Source organism: Vitis vinifera, chromosome 12 (genome assembly GCF_030704535.1).
Source record: "Vitis vinifera cultivar Pinot Noir 40024 chromosome 12, ASM3070453v1".
Classification (NCBI taxonomy): Eukaryota; Viridiplantae; Streptophyta; class Magnoliopsida; order Vitales; family Vitaceae; genus Vitis; species Vitis vinifera.
This window is the reverse complement of record NC_081816.1, coordinates 19657796-19673665: the sequence shown is the minus strand read 5'-3', so window position 1 is coordinate 19673665 and position 15870 is coordinate 19657796.

Here is a 15870-nt window from a genome sequence, read left to right as displayed (position 1 = left end):
TAAACAAACAAATAATCTTCCAAAGGAAATGAAGGTAATGTCAATCATCATCAAAAGTATCAAATTGGCACAAGAAGGATATAAGCATTTGGTTTTCTTTTAGAAATGCTTCAAATTGTTTTTTCTATCTAATCCTATTGATTTGAAGTTTTTTTTATATAAAAAAATAATAATAATGTGTTTTGAATTATGGTCATGTAAATAAAAATCATTTTAATGAAATTTGCATAATTTCTAGCCTAATGTTTGAATTAAGAAGAATTCATCATTTATGAAAACCTTACATGAAATAAAATTATCATATGCATACATGGTTTGATGATGTTATATTATGCATGTCATGTGTTGTATCTTTTAAATTGCATAAGTTAAAAATTAATAGTGCTATGTTTTAAATGAAAAATATTTCATTTCCTTACAGGTTTTACTAAATCATTCTTTATATTGGAAAATGCTATAAAATTGAGCAAATTTTTATTTGGAATATGTTTTCAAATGAAAAAGGGAAAAAATGATTCCATCTTGCATATTTCCATGTAAAATGATGCTAATGCTTATTGTTTATTTTTGTGACATTATTTAGGATGAATTAATGAACCCCCTTATCATGCTTAATTGAGACTTTTTGTTGATCACAAAAAGAGGAGAAATATATTGTATTATGTTGCTATAGTATTAAAATGTTGATATTATTTTAGCAATTTCATATAGTGATGTGATAATCATGGTTGAAAATTTCATGATATATCGGTGATATATCCCTGAAATATCAATTTATTGGCAACCAACGATAGAAATATTAGGAATATATATCAGTGGGGCGATATTTCCGTGAATTCAACAATTTTTACCAATTTATCGGATTTTTACCGATTTTTCCATGTAGCCAACACAGTCAATGATCTAGTCAATGCAGCTAGCTCGGCCCCACCCAAGCTTAAATAGACAAACACAACTTTGGCACATCACTGGGCTACCTTACTCCATTAGATTATATGCACCAGAATGCACATATACTAAAGCCTTATCCTCAAGGCTAAAATAAAGGAAAATTTTATTGTAACTTAAATACTTCCTCCCATGTTGCATCTACATGATTTGAATCAGACCATTGAACCAACCATTGTATCATAAGATGATTGTTCTATTTGATCACTCACTTATCCAAGACAAAAATGGGTTCAAGTTACAATTATTTATCTTCTTGAATTACGAATAACTCAATGGTAGGCGTGATTGACTTCATAATTTTCTTCTTTAAGAAAGAAACATGAAAAATAGGATGAATTCTTGACTCAAATGGAAATTCTAATTTGTAAGCTACTTGTCCGATTTGTTCAATAATCTTATATAGATCAAAGAATTGAGAAAACAACTTCTTATTCCCCTTTAAGGATATAATAATTTATTTATAAGGTTGCAAACAAAGGAAGACCAAATCTCCCACTTCAAATGTCCTTTCACTTATCTTTTTGTTTGTATACAACTTTATTCTATCTTGGGTTGAACAAGATTAACCTTGAGTAGTTGTATCATTACATCCAGATTAAACTGATGTATAGGCTATTGCCTTTCTCAAGCTTCAAATATGCTCAAGTAATTTATCAACTCCCAATGTCTAGGTGATATCAATCTCTAATAAACTGAAGGATTTCAGATAAGTATTTTCACTAGATTTTCCTCCCCGTTTAATGTTATGTACATACCACCTCCTAATTTTCAAACAATTAGGTCCAAGAGGTTGGTTTAAGGTGGATAGTTACTTATTCTTTTTCTACCCCTTTACTATATATATATATAATATATTCTTTTAATTATTATGATACATGGATACATGCACATAGATACCAGTTTATTGCTCATGTAGCGGCTTTCATCTTGTGACTCCTAGACCAGTTGGTCAAAGGCATTGCGTGATAAGGCACCCTTGGGGACCTAGTTATGGATTTGTAATTGATTGTGTCCATTACTTGTTAAGGTGGGATGATGAACTCTATTTGTGGTGGTGTGTTTCTCTCAACATGAGTCCATTTAGATTTGTGGTCTAGTCCTTTTGGTTTCATTCTACCATGGTTATGTTTGCTCAACTTGGGTTATTTTGTGCTTATTATCCATTATCCCAAGCTCTTTTACCATGTTGATATGCCTATTAAGACTTAGTCAACAACTCTTCTAAAAGGTAAATCTCAATAATGGACTACACCTAGGGGGGTGAATAGGTGTTGAACTAAAAAAATTTCCCAAAAAATATTACTTAACCTTATAATTTCTCAATGTCAATAAACTTCTCTTCCAACAACTTTTCAACAAAGTACAAAATCTACAAGCAAGTATGTATGCACTAACACTCCCAACAATTTATAAATGCAATTCACATGCAAATGCTTAAATACTCAAAATTAACACAAAAGAACAATTATCTCCTTAACTTATTTCAATTTACTACAAGATATCATTACCAAAATGAACAAAAAAATAATTGAAGATATTCCATGGATAATCATACTTGTATCAACTCACATTTCTTTCATTCAACATATATGCCCAAATAACCAATGATGTCAAAAACTAAAAATAAATCAAAGAGTAGAGTGAGAGAAAGAGACAATTGACATTGGATTTTAACATGGAAAACCTCCTAAGAGATAAAAAACCATGGGCCTACAATCGATAAACAACATCCACTATGAAGAATAAAAACTGAATACAAGGTTTTACTTAGTTTAAGCCAACCAATAATTCTAGGACCACTTGACTAGTACCTTTCACATTCAACTTTTCACCTTCTTCTTTCGGAGCACACTTGGAGTTCACATCAAGCTCGATGTCAGCCTCTTCTTGAATCCACACAAGAAGAAAATAGGTTTTTACACAAACCCAAGAGAATGAGAGATGAATGTGTGGACCTGTATTTTTCACATGCATCCCCACTCAATGGCGAGACTCATTTTTTTTTTTTTAATGGTGCAAAATTAGTTTTGGAAATTTCGGAGTCGCTACTTATTTTATTTTAAAAGAAAAAATAAAAAAAGAAAGAAAACCCTAAAGAAGTGACTCCATAGATTTGGAAAAACGTGTCTTTGAAAAACCTGAGTCTAGGTCCAAGGATCAGGTTACTTATTAGGAAGGTACCTCAAAGAGGTAGCACCTCTCTAAGCCCTAAAAAGGTCTCTATTGGCTAAGTTAAGGGAAATATGACGATTAATCAGTTAATTAAAGGTACCTGGGTAGACTAAGGTGATTTCAAATTTAGCATGCCAAAGAAGGAAGTCAATCACAAACATAAAGAAGAGTTAGAATGTGTACCTCGACTGCTTCTCAAGCGTTATCATCATAAGACATCAAAGTTAGTTCAGAAATATGACACACAACATGCCTTTATCAGAGCAAATCAAATAAACATCAAGGAATCCAAAGATAATATCAAACATGGACATAACTCATAATAACATATATGTTCATAGAATTCTGAAAATAGGTGATAGAGAGCGTACTTGGGTAACAAGCATCAACACTTCTTTAGAAATAGGGTTAGCTCAATAACAAGCGCAAAATAATCTCATGTATCACAAAAAGGAATCAAAATCAATCAAATATCAAACAAACACCTCATTTGAACCAATATCAAAGAAGATGTCAAGAATGTTAGGCCCCCACCAAAGTCTATATTAATTTTGCATGAGTTAATTCTATGAATTCCATTGTTTGGAACCATGAAGTTTATTCATGGTTGTTAAAAAATCAACAAAACCATGAAAATAGTTTAAAATAAAATAAAATAATGAAAATGCATGCCCAAAGGAAAGTGGCAGTAAAAGATTTGTTGAAATCTGGATTTTATGCTTAGAAATTCCTAAGGATGGAATTTTTAAAGAAAACTGGAATTATTTAATGAAAAAGGTTTTTGAAATCCAGATTTTAAAGGTGTAAGATCACAAGGAAAAGAAAAAGGATTAGGAGAAGGGTAATGTGTATCAAGGTGCCTGTGTAGGAATAGAGCCTGAGAGTGTACTTAAGATTGTACTGCTAGTGGTTGCAACTGTTGCTAAATATTCCTCATTACTTGAATATTGCAGACCCGAGTTATGAAGAGAACTGGTGATGTGACTAGAAGCTGATGTCTCCTTGATTTTTCTAGTTAGGATCTATGATATTAAATGTTAACTGTCAACCTGAACTTCTGTAGGTGAACACGGATAGTTGCAGATGCCAATGCCAGAAAGCTTCAATGGTGTTCATAAGTAGAACCATGTGAAAGATATTTCACGCTGGTGAATGAAAAGTTTCCTTGTTCATCAATGATTTCTTTATCTGCCCAGGATTCCAAGTCTAAAGCCCCTATGTCACACTTGTTATTCCTTGAAGTCCTGCCAAATCTTACCTGAATTGTTAATTGAGTGCAAAAAGAAGCACATCATGTTGGCGTGAGCTGTTCTCTGAACCATTAAAGGAGAAAAATCAATCACTGCAATCAGTCACTGCAATCCCTCAGCAATTGTAGTCGTAATCCATGTAGTCCATGTATAACCTTTTCTTTTATCTATATATACACTTGTACTCTAATGAATTGATATAGAATAAAAAAATATCTCAGACCAACATGGTATCAGAGCAGAATTCGATCCTCTACCCTCTGTTCAACCAAATTTCTTAAAAACAGAGCCCAAACTCCTTTCACATGGTAGATACAGATCCTCACTCGGGTGAGCACTCGGGTGAATCTTCAATCTCGCCATTTGTACTGTCTGAACTAACGGCAAGGATGACAGAAGCTTTGAGTAAAGCTCCGACGTCCATTCCAGCCACCGACTCAGCAATTGCCCCGATTGGCATCAAACTGGATGGCACAAATTACACCCTCTGGTCACAAGTCGTAGAGATGTATGTCGCGGGCAAGGATAAACTCGGCTACATCAACGGCGAGCTTCCTCAACCATTAACAACCGACCCTTTCTTCCGTAGGTGGCGGACTGAGAATGCAACTGTGAAAGGATGGCTGATTGGTTCGATGGATCCATCCCTTATTGGCAACTTCATTCGGTTTCCAACGGCAAAGCAAGTTTGGGATGCAATTGCAACCACTTACTTTGATGGAAGTGATGCAACCCAAGTTTATGAACTCCGGCGACGAGTGGCGCGACTCAGGCAGGGTAGTGGCTCTCTAGAAAACTACTACAATGATCTCCAAGGTCTATGGCGGGAGATTGATTTCCGTCGTCCCAATCCAATGCAATGTCCAGCAGATATCCAACATTTTAACAATATGCTGCAGGAGGATCGGGTATATACATTTCTTGATGGTTTGGATGATAAACTTGATAATATTAGAAGTGATGTGTTGCAGCTTAAGCCATTTCCCACAGTGGAACAGGCATATGCCCATGTTCGTAGAGAAGCTGTGCGTCAGGCGGTGATGACAGCCAGTAATGGAGAAGAGGCGGCTGGAGCAGTGATGGCTTCACGAAGCCTCAAACAAGGGCCCTCCATTGCAGCCAACTCTCTGTCATTGAATGGAAAATTTTCTAAGTCAAATGGCCCATCCAATGACATGAAATGCTCTCATTGTGGAAATTCGAAGCATACTCGAGACACATGCTTCAAACTACATGGCTACCCAGATTGGTGGCATGAATTACAAGCCAAGAGGTGACGAGATGGGAATGGGAAAGATGGTGGAGCTAGCAAAAATGCAGTTGATGGCACGGGCAAGGCCGCGATAGCCTCGGCTGAGTCCCAATTGTCACTTATTCCGACAACAACAGTTGATTTGGATACAGGTATGAGTTTTCTCGGGACCAATACCACTAAATCATATGATGATTGGATTCTTGATTCAGGGGCGACAGACCACATGACGTATGATGCAAGTGATTTTTCTGAACGATCCTCTCCTCGACGTACTAGCATTGCTAATGCTAATGGGGACATCTCTTTGGTAAAAGGGGCTGGTACAGTGATGATATCACCAGCTCTCTCCTTAACCAATACCCTTTTTGTACCCTCATTGTCTCATAAATTATTGTCCGTGAGCCAAGTCACGAAGGAGTTAAATTGTATTGTTCTAATTTATCCAACCTTTTGTCTTCTTCAGGATATTCTCACCAAGGAGATAATTGGGCGTGGTACTAAAAAGGGGGGGCTCTACTATATGGAAGATTTTAGCATCGGTCAAGCTAACCATACGAGAAGCTCTAGTGATCGAAATAAGGCGAACATTTTGTTGTGGCATCGTCGGTTAGGACATCCTTCATTTGGATATTTGAAACTTGTATTTCCTACTTTATTTTCGGGTTTTTCGAATTTGGATTTTAAATGCGTGGGGTCCATCTCCCAAATCCACCATACATCTCTACGACTTGTTAAAAGTCATCGTGTTAGTTATCCTTTGAGTTTTAATAAGAGTCAGATGCCTTTTGAATTGATTCACTCTGATGTGTGGGGTCCATCTCCCAAATCCACCATATCTGGGGTTCGATGGTTTGTGATTTTTGTGGATGATTGCACTCATATGACCTGGTTGTATCTAATGAAGAATAAGGATGAAGTTTTCTCTGTTTTTTGCTCATTTCATGAGATGGTTAAAACTCAGTATTCTGCTACAATTCGCATACTTCGATCCGACAATGGTGGAGAGTATATGCATCGTGACTTCAAAAATTATTTCAGTCACCATGGCTTGATTCATGAAACTACCTGTCCTCAAACACCACAACAAAACGGAATTGCCGAAAGGAAAAATCGGCATATTTTAGAGACTGCTCGGGCTATTCTTCTTGGTGCTCATGTACCTAATCATTTTTGGACTGATGTTGTCACTACAGCAGTTCACCTTATTAATCGGATGCCTTCTAGGGTTCTTAAGTTCAAGACTCCTCTCCAGGCCCTATCCACTGTCATCTCTCTACCTACTGCCTTAATGCTTCTGATTACTACTCAAAAAGTGCTATTTGATAGCTTGTAATTAACTCTTTTAAACACTTTTGAGTAGTAGTTATTGCCTTTTAACTCAATTAACATGTTAAGGACCCTTGCAATCATTTCTAATCAAATTGTGTAAGTTTTGGTGTTTTTGTTAGTAATTTGATCACCAAAACAATCCAAGATTGAGGAGAGTTATTTGGAATCCATGGCAAAGCTTTTGGAAGCTCAAATTCATGAAGAAACCAAGCTTTGGAGCCTCATAGCCCTTTGCCAAAGTCGTTCAAAGTATGCAAGGAAAGAGTACTGGAGAGAGGAAAAACAAAGTGAAGAAAACAGAGGACAAGCAGCTGCAGTCTTCATGCGCACTTTTGGAGCACTTCCCGAAGTCCATTTTCTACATTCTATATACCATTTCAAATATCAGGAAGTCAAGAATCCAATGCTTCAAACGGTGCGCGATTCGGAGTTGAAACGAAGGAGTTACAGCCATTGCAAGCAGATCACTCCAAAGTGTTGCGAAATCAGCCTTTTGTTACGAGAATTTCGCAGCCTTTTTGTACAGTGCTATGGAATTCCTCCTGAAGCTACCCGATACATGCCGTAAGCTGGAACGCTGAGAACCTCAAGGTGGAAGCCAATTTCGCAGCCCTGCGAGTTTAACTTGTTGTTGCGAAAATATTTCGCAACCCTCTTGAGTGTCTGCGAAATCTCGCAGACACCATTTTCACCTGCGAAATGTCCTTAGTGCTTCCTGATATTTTTGCACCGACTCTTTTAGATCTTTGCTTCAGATATTTTTGTATAATTTCCATTTTCTCCTTGTATTCAACCACTTATGTAATTCCTTAGCTAGAAAGTATCCAAGGAAGGGTAAATTACCTTCCTATATAAACTCCCTTGCATCCACTGTAAAAGGAGAACCATATATGTAATCCAATATATAGAATCAACGAACAGAGCACTTGCTCTGTTTTTCATATATTCTTGTTTTCTCTTTCATTTTCACTTTCTAGCCAACCAAACTCTGAGGATTTTTCCACAGAGGATGAGAGGCTAAGCTTTTTGTCTCTTGGAGTGAGGAAAGCCGGGTAAGTTTCCACATGCATAATTTGGAAGTTTTGTTGTTTTAGTTTTTAATGAAGAGAAAGTGTAACCCGTTAGTGATTTCTATGTTTTTAGTTAACTTAAAACACCTTAGAGTCACCTGGGCCAACACTTGGTAAGGCAAGTGATTTCCAACCATGGAAATGCACTAGTTTACCCCTTGCGAGCCTCTGGGAGGTGACTTGAAGGTAGGATTTTCTAGAATAGCCAACACTTGATAAGCTTTTGGACTCCTAGGAGACATCCATTAGTTATCTCTTGCGAGCTTGAGAAGGGAAGTCCAAGGTTAAAGATCACCTTGAATGGCAAGTGCTAGGTGAGAGGTATGAGCCATTGCAAGATGCATCAGTGAGAGAGATTTAGTGTTTGAACCCATTAATGGGAAGCATCTGTACAACACCGGTTGGAGAAGGAACTATATGTTAATTCTCTAATGCGAGGAAAATAAACAAGTGACCGGAACTCTCCATTTTGTATGAGGAACGAGCCTAGTGATCTGAACTCCAAGAAACACTTTTCTTTGTAAGTAAAATCAGTTACTATTTTTGATTAGTTTAAAACCGAACTTTTTCCATTTAAACAAGTTTATGTTTTCTTTTAAAGCTAACCTTGAAATGAAAAGGCACCAATTCAGCTTTGAATTGATATCATTTGTGAAGTGAAAACCCATCCCAGTGAACGATCCTAGAGCCACTATACTATAGTAGCTTTGTCTTTGCTACCCTAGTATATGGTGTAATAGGTTATAAATTTTGTTGATTAATCCCTCAATCAAGGAGCACCAGCTGGACACGAATCAGCTGAGACACCAATTGGGCATGAATCAAATGGCGCCGTTGCCGGGGACCGAACCCCGAATCAGATGGTGCCATTGTCACTTCCGCTGCTAGGGACGAATCAAATGGCGCCGTTGCCGGGGATCGAACCTCGAATCAAATGGTGCCATTGCCACTGCCACTGCTAGGGACGAATCAAATGGCGCCGCTGCCGGGGATGGTGCCACTTTGCAGTGATATGATCTTTTAAGAGTACTTGTGATCTTCATCACAAGTTTGGTGACTTTTCTTTTCCTTTTACTAACTCTTTTTATTTCTTTATTGTTCATATTTTAGTATACCTTTTATTTAGTTTTTAGTTTACCTTAATTTTCTTTCTTTGAATTGTTTTCCTTTTGTTTTCCTTTGTGTTCTCTGTTTTTAATTCACAAATTGCTAGTTGTGCATGCCATATTGAATACGAGATAGCAGAGGAAGCCATGAACTTCATGAGTTATGTGGCTGAAGTCTCAAGAGGATGAGATGAACCAAATGCTCGAGATATGGGAAGAATGACGTCTCAACCTAAAGCTAAGGGTGAGATGTATATTTTGAATGATGGTATGAACATGAAGGCAGAGATTGCAGCTATGGAAAGGAGATTGGAAGAGCTAGAAATGAACCAGATGCAAGAAGTGCAAGCCATCTCTCAAACACCATTGCAAGCTATGCCTTGTGCCATTTGTCTATCATATGAGCACTTAGTGGATGAGTGTCCTACCATTCCAGCCGAGAGGGAAATGTTTGGTGATTGCAACACCTACAATTCCAATTGGAGGGACCATCCAAAATTCTCTTGGAAACCACAGCCACCTCAGTACAAGCAATATGTTCAAGCACTTCCGCAAGCCTCAAGCCTTGAACAAGCTATGGTGAATCTTTACAAGGTCGTGGGAGATTTTATTGGAAAGCAAGAAGCCACCAATGCTCGACTTGATCAAAGGATGGATGGAATGCAAAATGATATGAATCAAAAGTTTGACAACATCCAATATTCAATTTCAAGGCTCATAAATTTGAACACAGTGCAAGAGAAAGAAAACTCTCCTTCTCAACCTCATCAAAATTCCATGAGTATCCATGAAATGGAGGCTCAAGAGGAAGAATCTTCAATGGTGAAGGAAATTGAAGAAGTGATCACTCTGAGGAATGGTAAAGAGGTTGATCTGCCCACATGCAAGCTAGAGCATAAGGTAGAGAGTGAAACAGAGAAAGAAAAAATGGAGGAAATCAAAGGAAAGAAAAAGGGGAAAAGCATAAAGAATGATGGCTATGATGTTAATGTACAGAAAGAACCACAGAGGATAGTCATCAAGAAAGAAATGATGAAACACATGCCTTCGCCTTTTCTCCAAGCTTTGTATGGGAAAATCATACAAACCAAGTCTCAATTGAAGGATGCAAACTTCATATGGGATCCGGGCAAGCTAAATCAGGATCAAATTTTTTGGACTTAGTCTTTTTAAAGACTAGCTAGTCCATATCTTTTTATTTTGTTTTTTTTACTTGTTTTAATTTTGATTTCAATGCTTTAATTTTGATTTCAATACTTTAATTCTAATTTGTTTTGATGTAATATAGGTTTTTGGATGATCAAAATCAAGAGGAATTGCAAAGAAATTGAAGAAAAAAAATCGGAGCAAAATCGGAGTCAAACGGAGCGAAAACAGGGGAGAAACAGGGGAAAAACAGGGGTCTGCGAGATTTCGCAGCCTCTGCGAAATTGAAATTTTGCTGCAAAACCAGTTCGCAGCCCAATTGCCCTCTCTGCGAAAATTTTCGCAGCTGCGAAACCACTTTTGGCACACGAGTGCCACTTCGCAGCACAGTGGCCCCCATTTCGCAGCTGCGAAAGCGGCTGCGAACCACCAAAGCATGAAATCCTCCATTTCGCAGGGAAAGCTCCATTCCGCAGGGTATTTGGCAGCTGCGAAACCAATCTTGGCACACGAGTGCCACTTCGCAGTACAGTAGCATCCATTTCGCAGCTGCGAAACGCATTGCGAAGTGGTAAAGCCTGATTTCGCACCAAAAGTCCCATTCTGCAGGGAATTTCGCGGCTGCGAAGCCGGTTTTGGCACACGAGTGCCATTTCGCAGCACAATGACCCTCATTTCGCAGCTGCGAAACGGCTGCGAAGTTCCAAAACGTGAAAAATCCCAATTTCACAGCCGCACCCCCATTTCGGCAATTGTTGGACACATTTTGATCACTTCCCGAAGTTCAAATTATGCATACAATATCTCATTTGAAAGCTTAGGAAGTCACGAGTCCACAGCTTCAAATGGTGCTAGATTTGGATTTGAAACGGAAAAGTTATGACCGTTTAAAGATGACTGTGCAAACCATGAACGGAAATGTCGCACCTCCATTTCGCTACTATTGGACACATTTTTGAAGCACTTCCTGGAGCTCAAATTATGCATACCATATCTCGTTTCAAAGCTTGGGAAGTCAGGAGTCCAGCGCTTCAAACGGTATGCGATTTGGAGGTGAAATGAAGAAGTTATGGTCGTTTGAAGACAAGCGCGCAAAGCTGAGCGAGAATTTCGCAGCCGAGACGCCATTTGGAAGGGTGTTTCGCAGCTGCGAAACTACTTTTGGCACACGAGTGCCATTTTGCAGCATAGTTCCCCTCATTTTGAAGCTGTGATACACCTGCGAAATCACTTTTGAGCTGCGAAATGAGCTGCGAAATCAATTTTGAGCTGCGAAATCACTTTTGAGATTTGAAATGGCTGCGAAATCACCTCCAAGCTTAGAAATGGCCTTCAAATTGTGAAATTGACTTGCAAAATGGAGGAAGGTTTGCAAAAACACCTTGCAAAGCCAAGGGAAGTTGCTAAAATGCCAACAGAGCCCTGCAACCATGCATATGAAGAGGAGAGCCCCGTGCACCCTGGGATCACACACACAAAATCTCTCACTCCATTTCTGACCTCCTTAAACCATCAAATCTCATAGCTCCAACTGAGAGCTCCAGTTGAGGAGACTATGCCACCTAAGGAGACTACCAGAACAGAGGCCAAAGTCCTGATCCAACCCACTCAAGAGGCCACCACAGACACATCAGCTCCACAGGACCTTACCATTACTTGATCATCTCTTTATTTTTTTGGTCTTTACATATTATATTAGTATACATAGCTCCAAGTTTTGATGTCTTACATTTTGGGATTGGATGTATTACTGATGATACATCATATATAGACATCATTTTTGTTTAAACTTAGCATTTCTTTATTTCCTCTACTCACTAACTCTTTTGTGTTTTTTTTTAAACATGTGGTTTCTCCTATACGACTCAGACTTCATGTCACTCAGGAGGTACCACTTCCTCCCTATTTTTTAATCGCTTTTGTCACATTGAGGACAATGTTCAGCTTGGTTGGGGGGAGAGTTGAGGAAGTAAGTTTTGTTAATAATGCTAAGTTATTTTGGTAATTTAGTTGCTTTTTGCTTAATTTTTAAAATTTTTGCTTTAAACTCCATGGATATTAAGGATTAACTCTCAAAATTAAATGAGAGAAGTCGAGTTTCAACTTGATTACATGAGTCTTAGAGTTTGTATTATGCTCTTCTAAAAGTTGATGAATTGTTGAAACTCCCATTGCATGCAAACTTATCTCTTCCACCTTAAGCTATTCGCACACACATACATTAGATCCGGTTATAAGATGTGAAACTATCTCACCCTCTAAGCTTGAGAAATCATAATTTGACACCTTTAACCTCTCTTTAATAGTGTTGGGACACCTCATAAAGACCAATGAGTCTTTGAAAAAATAGAAAAAAAGAAAAAGAAAAAGAAAAAGAAAAAGAAAAAAAAATAGAATAAACTTCTTTACTTGCCTTGAAACCTGAGCATGGTCCGAAGGGGTGGCGAAAGCCTTTAAAGCCTGGTGCCCTAAGCCTTTATTGGTTGGGAGTCACCGATCCTCTGCTTGTTACATGGGTGAATTGGTTAAGTTTAGTAAGTGAAAAGAATTGTGAATAAGAGGTGCGTTCCTAACCTATCAAGAGATGGTTAATTTTGCTAAGCTTAAAGAAAGACTTAGGTTGGGGGGAGATGATAGTTATCCATACTATACTCGGAAGCTAATCACATTAACACTTAGCTTTTAGTGGAAGAATTTGATTTGGATCTTTTGAGAGTGGAAATTCTTTTGATGCTTAAACTTGCATAATATGCATTCTTTGTACTCTAAGATCAAGTGAATGCTTTGACAACTCTTATTATAGGTTGAGTTTCACATCTTTATTGATCCATGGATGTCCATCATGCCACTCATATCATTTTTTGGAGTGATTTGCATGATCCCTTTTATGTATATTATTATAGTTACTTAGTTTTTATCTCCTTCATTGCTAAGGGACTAGCAATATGTCGGTTGGGGGGAGTGATTACTACTCAAAAAGTGCTATTTGATAGCTTGTAATTAACTCTTTTAAACACTTTTGAGTAGTAGTTATTGCCTTTTAACTCAATTAACATGTTAAGGACCCTTGCAATCATTTCTAATCAAATTGTGTAAGTTTTGGTGTTTTTGTTAGTAATTTGATCACCAAAACAATCCAAGATTGAGGAGAGTTATTTGGAATCCATGGCAAAGCTTTTGGAAGCTCAAATTCATGAAGAAACCAAGCTTTGGAGCCTCATAGCCCTTTGCCAAAGTCGTTCAAAGTATGCAAGGAAAGAGTACTGGAGAGAGGAAAAACAAAGTGAAGAAAACAGAGGACAAGCAGCTGCAGTCTTCATGCGCACTTTTGGAGCACTTCCCGAAGTCCATTTTCTACATTCTATATACCATTTCAAATATCAGGAAGTCAAGAATCCAATGCTTCAAACGGTGCGCGATTCGGAGTTGAAACGAAGGAGTTACAGCCATTGCAAGCAGATCACTCCAAAGTGTTGCGAAATCAGCCTTTTGTTACGAGAATTTCGCAGCCTTTTTGTACAGTGCTATGGAATTCCTCCTGAAGCTACCCGATACATGCCGTAAGCTGGAACGCTGAGAACCTCAAGGTGGAAGCCAATTTCGCAGCCCTGCGAGTTTAACTTGTTGTTGCGAAAATATTTCGCAACCCTCTTGAGTGTCTGCGAAATCTCGCAGACACCATTTTCACCTGCGAAATGTCCTTAGTGCTTCCTGATATTTTTGCACCGACTCTTTTAGATCTTTGCTTCAGATATTTTTGTATAATTTCCATTTTCTCCTTGTATTCAACCACTTATGTAATTCCTTAGCTAGAAAGTATCCAAGGAAGGGTAAATTACCTTCCTATATAAACTCCCTTGCATCCACTGTAAAAGGAGAACCATATATGTAATCCAATATATAGAATCAACGAACAGAGCACTTGCTCTGTTTTTCATATATTCTTGTTTTCTCTTTCATTTTCACTTTCTAGCCAACCAAACTCTGAGGATTTTTCCACAGAGGATGAGAGGCTAAGCTTTTTGTCTCTTGGAGTGAGGAAAGCCGGGTAAGTTTCCACATGCATAATTTGGAAGTTTTGTTGTTTTAGTTTTTAATGAAGAGAAAGTGTAACCCGTTAGTGATTTCTATGTTTTTAGTTAACTTAAAACACCTTAGAGTCACCTGGGCCAACACTTGGTAAGGCAAGTGATTTCCAACCATGGAAATGCACTAGTTTACCCCTTGCGAGCCTCTGGGAGGTGACTTGAAGGTAGGATTTTCTAGAATAGCCAACACTTGATAAGCTTTTGGACTCCTAGGAGACATCCATTAGTTATCTCTTGCGAGCTTGAGAAGGGAAGTCCAAGGTTAAAGATCACCTTGAATGGCAAGTGCTAGGTGAGAGGTATGAGCCATTGCAAGATGCATCAGTGAGAGAGATTTAGTGTTTGAACCCATTAATGGGAAGCATCTGTACAACACCGGTTGGAGAAGGAACTATATGTTAATTCTCTAATGCGAGGAAAATAAACAAGTGACCGGAACTCTCCATTTTGTATGAGGAACGAGCCTAGTGATCTGAACTCCAAGAAACACTTTTCTTTGTAAGTAAAATCAGTTACTATTTTTGATTAGTTTAAAACCGAACTTTTTCCATTTAAACAAGTTTATGTTTTCTTTTAAAGCTAACCTTGAAATGAAAAGGCACCAATTCAGCTTTGAATTGATATCATTTGTGAAGTGAAAACCCATCCCAGTGAACGATCCTAGAGCCACTATACTATAGTAGCTTTGTCTTTGCTACCCTAGTATATGGTGTAATAGGTTATAAATTTTGTTGATTAATCCCTCAATCAAGGAGCACCAGCTGGACACGAATCAGCTGAGACACCAATTGGGCATGAATCAAATGGCGCCGTTGCCGGGGACCGAACCCCGAATCAGATGGTGCCATTGTCACTTCCGCTGCTAGGGACGAATCAGCTTCCGCCTCGAGTATTTGGTTGTGTTGCCTTTGTTCATTTACACAAGAATCAACGCACTAAACTTGATCCCTGCGCAGTCCGGTGTCTTTTTTTGGGGTATGGCCTACATCAAAAGGGATATCGCTGTTATGATCCATCTAATCATCGCACCTATGTGACGATGGATGTCACCTTCTTGGAATCAGAGACTTTCTACTCTCCAACCACATCCACTTCTACTCTTCAGGGGGCGCCTCAAAATACAGAGTTGAATTGGCTGAGGTTTGATTAGGAGCCTGTTGTTTCTGAATCCAATACAGAACTTGATGTTGAGCCTGTTGTTTCTGTATCCAATACAGAACCTGATGTTGATGTTGACACAGAACCTAGTGTTCTACCATTAGTAATTGAAGAGCAACAGCCACAGCAGTCGATAGTACCCCCTCCTTCCACAGTATCCAAAGACCCATCTCCTGAGAATATTCCTGAGGTAAGTTCCCTGAACACTCTGAGTACACCTGTGTTAACTAATGATGCTCATGTGGGCTATGAGTTACCATACAGGCATAATCGAGGCAAGCCACCAGATAGATACTCTCCTAACATAGAAGACCGGAGGTTGAAATACCCGATTGCCAACTATGT